General features: G+C 35.0%; 1 long non-coding RNA gene across 2 annotated transcripts; it reads right to left on the bottom strand.

Annotated features, from left to right (window-relative positions):
- Positions 1-203: 203 nt before the first annotated feature.
- Positions 204-6,253, bottom strand: LOC145634986 (uncharacterized). Of its 2 annotated transcripts, none has more exons than XR_014113725.1 (3): positions 6,081-6,253; positions 2,861-2,917; positions 204-1,026 (listed from the first exon to the last, which is right to left on the bottom strand). It is a non-coding gene; the product is annotated as an uncharacterized LOC145634986 (long non-coding RNA). The 2 variants fall into 2 exon arrangements; XR_014113726.1 differs by lacking the exon at positions 6,081-6,253 and adding an exon at positions 5,056-6,069.
- Between the last annotated feature and the right edge of the window lie 619 nt (positions 6,254-6,872).

Here is a 6,872-nt window from a genome sequence, read left to right as displayed (position 1 = left end):
TTCTCTATGCATAACGAAACTCCATTACATTAAGCTCTAAGAATGAGATACAAGTGATACATTGACATTTTTAGGAACGCTTTTTAATATATAAAGTATAAATATAGATTTAGTATATATAATAACATATATATGTCCCTTCTAGACAAATTTTCCTATTATGAAATAGTATATTTATTTATGGTATGAATTGGATTGACAAGAACACACTCAATAATAATTTTTTTTATTGGTTTTTTTTATTGTTTTTTTTTATTATTGGTTTTTTGACAATGAGTACTAATAAAGAAATACAAAAAAAGCAACCAACAAACTATACTACACAAACCCAAAAAGACACTTATGAGCAAACTTTATTCGAGCCAAGTTGGAGTACTTGAAGTCCATGCTAGGCCCACGACCACGCTTTGCACCCACACGAACAACTTGACACCCTACATATGATCTAGGTCGATCCATCAAAGAACTAATTTTCCTAAGCCGAGGGTGATAAATAGGCTGTCATCGACGACGTGGTTGCCCCGAAACCCTAGCGTTGAAATACAAAGTGGAGAACTGATAACTTGGTACACAAACTTTTCCTACAAACTCCTACAAATTAACCTCTCCCATCTAATTATCAGAATAAAAAAAGGCAGTCATGCACTCCGAACTGTTGTGCGTCATTGGAGCACCTATGGACTGCTGCAAAGCGAGAACCAGCTGAGACTCTAGAATGGGAACCGTCTACCAATCACCATCACATGATACCTTTTGTGAAGTAACGGTAGGAAACATCGCTACATTAGACTTCACATCGTGGGAGACCTCTATCGTAATAGAGGTGATCATCTCATCCGGATAAGACTGCAAAACCGGAGCATATGTGAACTGTGAAATAGGAGCTTTCAAAAACTCTAAAGTGGACACCACCTATTGCTCCAATCCACTAGGGGACTTAAATGAAGTGGAAATAGAGGTATCTGCTTCCCTAGAAGTTACATCTTGGGGGACCTCGGTCTGGATAGAGGTTTTACTGGGATGAACCTGAATTGACATTAACGACATAGACTTAGAATGTTAGAACTGAATGACATGCCTTGCATAACCTTCTGTAAATTTGAAGAAGAAAGCCAAACAGATGAACTCGAACCATGTTGAGAAACAAACTCGTGCATTCAAGGGACTTTAACCCGAGGAGAAGGTGGTAAAGACTCACAATCCATATCATTACTAACCGAATCTGATTGGAAATCACATTCCATATCAGCACTCTCTAAAACTGGTGATGGGAAAATACATTCTTTGTCTCTACTAAACAAACTAGGCAATAATACTGGCTCCAAAACAGCTGGACTTAAACCACTACACTGAAACCCATCAGTTAAAACCTGTAACACCCTTGAAATTCCTTTCTTTTAAAATACCTATTTTTCCCTGTTTAAAACATTAAATAAGAATGTCTAAGATATTACCACAACCGTGAAAACGGCTATGCCAACTATCAAAGACACAAAGCGGAAGACTAATTTTAAAACCATTCAAAACAAGTCAACTTGAAAAGTCAATCAACGAAAGTAAAGTCAAAACCAAAGTCAAACAAAGTAAAATAAAACCACCCTACAACTTGGAACCATTGTAGGCCCTTATTAAAACCAAACCAACATCAAAACTTTTGCTTTAGTCATGCATAACAATATCATAAATAATTAAAGCATTAAACACATCATTCACTTATGGGAACTAGCATGATTCGCTCTTCACTCATGCACATTCATGAATATGGTTCATCACCTGAAAGCTTCTCTCTACTTGTTTCCACTACTCTCCATTAAAAATGGGTCATCATCGGGCCAAGATAAAGACAAGGCCAACAAACACACAAAACACATACAATCAGCAAAGCTGAGTACATAAGCATAATTAACACACTAACATGCATTTACCTATCAACACACAACTTACCTTGTTGCATCTGTTTTTCAAGCATACAACATTGAACAAAACTTCTCAACTAGACAACTACATAATTTATTTAGCGTTGATTACGCATCAAACGGGTTTCCCACTCACCTCCCCCAAATAAATTGAGGTTACTGACACGGGAGCTAACCGTGCCAGCATCAATAACCACTAATAATAAAAGGAATGTACAGCGTCCTGTACTCCAGTAGAAATTATGATCAAATATAAAGTCACATAACTCCCCCCATATGTTCATACTCAAGGTATATACGTTCCAAGAGTTTTGGTGCATAATCTCTTTCAATTTACGTTATTTACAGATTATTAGACTTGGTGATGACTCTCAAACCATAATCATTCAATCAACAATAATTACTCATCAATCAATCAAATATACCAATTTAATTCTTGAATAATTAGTGACCACATAATATTTAATGTTGAATCCTTTTTAATTCTACCTCGGTGCCAATGACACCTTAAACGCATAAAGCGCCACAAATCCTATCCCTCGGTGTTAAAAACACCTTAAGCGCACTAAGGCACCAACATACAATTTATTCCTCGTGTACATAGACACTTATATAGCTATTTCCTCATGCTTATAGCATCAATAAAAATTATATGAACCATAATAAAATTCCTTTTCAATATTCCAAACCAAATTAAACATTTAGTTTAATTAAACATGCTCTCTAACATGCCACAAATAAATATCTGGTTCATAAATAATATTCCAAACCATTATTTTCCATTCAATAACCCATCACAAATAAATCATGATTCATAATCCAATCACCAACAACATCCAAATCATAATTTCCATTCCAAATCGAGCATGATACTACTTGTAATCAATTAAACACATCTAGCATGCTACTACATCAATATAATTATGCTAAGTACACGAACGTACCTCAATTAAGCCCTTAAAGTAGCCGATTACGCTACAACAATTCCCAAACCAAGTCTCCTACATAAATGGACAATAATACTAAATTAATTACCCTTGTATACACAATTTTCAGCAACTTAAACTCACTTTAAAAAACTTATAATAATATGAAAATTACTTAAAGCCCTTAAATAATCCCCTTTTTAATGGGTAATTAAACCCTTTCATTAAAATCACAATTTTACTACTTTAAATAAAATTCCAGCAACACTATTTGATTAAAACCCATCAAAATCATATCTTTATACTTGGGTAATACTCAAAATTAATGGGTATTCAAAACCCCCAAATCAATTTATAAAAGAACCCTAAAAATCAAGTCTTTAATAATTTAAAAAACCCTAACTTTAAACATATCAAAATATGAAAATAATAATCATAATAATAATCTGAAATTGTATCTTTAAATCAATTAAAACATGATTTGATACTAAATTAATCATTTTGAAACCAATACAAATCAAAACTAAACTAATAAAAAAAATAGGAAAAGGTGGAGGAAGAAAGTAACCAAGCCAATGGGGGTGGCTGGCGGCCTAACGCTGCCGACCGGAGAATGCAGTGACGGCGGTGGACGACTGTGGTGGAGCAGCGGCGATGGTTCTAGCTGCTACTGCGTGAAACAAAGAGGAAAAGGAAAAGAAAGGGGAAAAAAGAAAAAGAAAGGAAAAAGAGGAAAAGAAAAGGGGAAAGTTGTTTACCTTGACCATTTGACCTTTGAGGTGGCAAAATTTTGGGGATTGAGTGAGTATTTATAGTGTAGGGTTGTTACGGGTATGTTTGGGCTTTATAAACATTATGGAGTTGAATAATAAAATAATTGACCCAAATTATAAAAATAGGATGATTGACCTTATTGTGAAGATGGGCTACATTTAAATTAAATACTTATTGGCCAAATGTTAATACTTATATTATTTAAATCCCATAATAAAATAATTTGACCCAAATTATATTTTATAAATAAATAAATGATATATAAAAATACATTAAAAATACGGGGTATTACATAACCACTTCAGCAGAACAACAATCCTTGTTTACCTCACAACCAACTACACAATCATTGGGAACCTGAGAAGTTGACTCAACTTGGGTAACAGACTGGACGAACTTACCCCTTCATTTTTTATTGACTAAAGACACATCTTGTAACAAACCTTCAACACAATGCAACTTTCACTACTAAAAATTAAGGTTTTTGCACCGCCTCTAACGGTCGCAAAAAATAGCAAAAACGGTCGCAATTCATAATTGCGTCTATCAACGGTCGTAAAGGGGGTGTCGTTATTTACTTGGTCGCAAAAAAAACAAAATTACGACCGTTTGACGGTCGCAGATTTTTTGCGACCATTTTTAATATTTTCAACAACCGTTTGGGGAATAGTCGCAAACATTAATAATTGCAACCGTTTTAATCGGCGGTTGCAAAATTGGATTTTAGCGACCGCTTAAAGCCGTGGCTAAAAGTTTACAAAAAAAAAAGCACCCACCATCCTGTACTTCACAGCCAGCCCCACCACCAATGCCCACCTAAAACACCACTAATCACCCCTGATACACCACCCAAGCACCTCGAAAGCACTAGCCCACCCCATAAAACTCACCTTGCCACTCCCGTAACTCCACCAGCCACCCCCATAAATCTCACCCATTAGAAAAAAAAAAAACTAAAAAAAAACGTTCATACCAAAACAAATTATACCAGAAATCAAACAATATTAAACAATAGCAAACCAAAAATCAAACAATAGCAAACAAAAAATCAAACAAAACCCACAAAAATTAACTAAATAAAAAATTCAAACATTCTTCAAAAAACAAAAAAATTCGAACAAGCAAAAAAAAATCGAAGGACATTCAAACACACAAAACCCACAGAAATCCAGAAAACAAAGGGAAAAAAAAAACAAGAAAATCAAGCAAAAAAATCCAGAAAATCAACCCCCAATAAATCCAGACAATCAAACCCACAAATATCAAGCAAAACAAATTATACTAGAAAAAAAAATCCGAACAAGGCAATTGAAACAAGAAAAAAAACCCACATAAATTAACCCAATAAATTTCGAACATGGAAATTCAAACCCACCCAAAATTCAAACCAAAATTGAACAAAAAAACTAACAAAAAGATGAATAAACACAAAAACATACCTCAAACCCCGAGTTAACTTCGAATGTCACCTTAAATTTGGTTAATAATGCCTAATTCGACCATAAAAAGTGTAGATCTACAATTTTTAAGGTCAAATTTAACGTTAAGAACCGTTAATTTGTTTAAACCACCACTTAAGCATCAAGACATTGCCAGAATCGCAACACCGTACCACCGATGTTGCCGGAGAAGGTGAAGGAAAAGGAGAAGAGCTAGTAAAAAGAAGGAGAAGAGGAAAGAGAATAGGACAGATCGGGGAAGAGGAAAGGAAGAGAAGAGGACATGGAAGAAGAGGGAAGAGAAAGAAAACCAGAGAAAAGATGAGGATAAGACAGATAATGTGAGAAGAGAGAGAAAGAAAAATAGAGGGGTGCGGCGCGTCTCAAGGCTTAGGGGTTTAGGGTTAAGTGCCCCATTTTATACGTGTAATCTAAAAAAAAAATTAAAATCCTTGCAACGGCTATAGCCGTCGCAAATTTACGACCGTTTGATGAACTCCATAATCAAAACTAGACACAGACTTAGAGTAGGACATGCACCTAGAAGAACAACTAACAACCAAAGAAAAAAGGAAATTCAACCAAACACACCATCTCACTAGCTTCTACAAAGAAAAAAGACAACACCTTTTTAAAAAAATAATGTAAAATATTATTATAGGGCAAATAACCGAAGACAAGTACTCCAAAACTCTAAAACAAAACCAAAAAAGACAACACCTTTGAAGGAGAAAAAAACACAAAAAGGAAAACAAAGTAAAAACCAGAACAACCACTACAACTAACCTCCTAAAGGAAACTGCAATCAGAGAAGGAAAGTAAAAGGCATAAAAGGACAAAGAAAGCTAAACCAAAGGAAATAAAATAAAACAACAAAGAAAAGAGCAGTAAAGAACGAGAAAGAGAACAAAACACCTAGAAACAGAGAGGACAATGTTGCTTCCGAACGATCACCCTTGTCAGTTGTACCTTAAAAGAGGCAAAGAGAAACAGCAAAACAAAGAAACTATAGAAAGGCTACTAACCTTGCTGGTGACGGCTTGGAGAAGAAGCGCCTATCGCCGGCGAGCAAACAGAGAAAGAGAGGAAGGCGGTGGATGAAATAGTAGTAAGGAAGTGAGGGTTTTTTTAGAGAGAGAAAGTCTATCCAAAATAGTTTCAGTTTTTATTGGGTATTAACAAAAGCTAGAATGCACAAGTGGATAAGATATATTCATTGTGTAAGGAAAGAGAATCTTGATAGGAAAAGATGTACTGTTCAGGTAGAGAAATGGGAGAGAGGGGAAGGGGAGGGAAAAAGGTAATAGAGTGTAAAACATATTTCTAGGCCTCAATTATAAAGTTAAACTTTTGGTTGAATTATGTGACAAAAAGATCACGGCTTTAAATCTTATCCACCCCTCCTTTTAAAGTGGGATATTAAACGCGGGGTATGAGGAGGGTACATGTTGCATCCACACTTCAAGCCTAACATAATCTCATATGAAACGACATGCGCATATACTTAGTTGCATGCTTGTGCAGCTAGAGTAGCTGCAAAACCATTAAAACGCAGCCCAAAGCAACCCACTCAACGTTCTTCCAAATTCAGCTCAACATTCTTTGCGTGAAACTACTTTCCCTTTTTTAAATTGTTTGTTTCCTTATTTCAAATTCTCTCTCTTCTCTTTTCTATACTTTAGATCCAAATTATCATCAGAATTTCGATCAAAATTTTCATTATCACTTTCTTCTCCTTTATTTTATCTCCTTCATTTTTCATTTTCTCTCTCTTCTATTTTTTTTTTTAATTTTCCTCCTTTTTCACTTTTTTGATT

The sequence above is a fragment of the Chenopodium album genome, chromosome 6 (genome assembly GCF_948465745.1).
Source record: "Chenopodium album chromosome 6, dcCheAlbu1.1, whole genome shotgun sequence".
In the NCBI taxonomy this organism is placed as follows: Eukaryota; Viridiplantae; Streptophyta; class Magnoliopsida; order Caryophyllales; family Amaranthaceae; genus Chenopodium; species Chenopodium album.
This window is presented reverse-complemented; position numbering and strand designations above follow the sequence as displayed.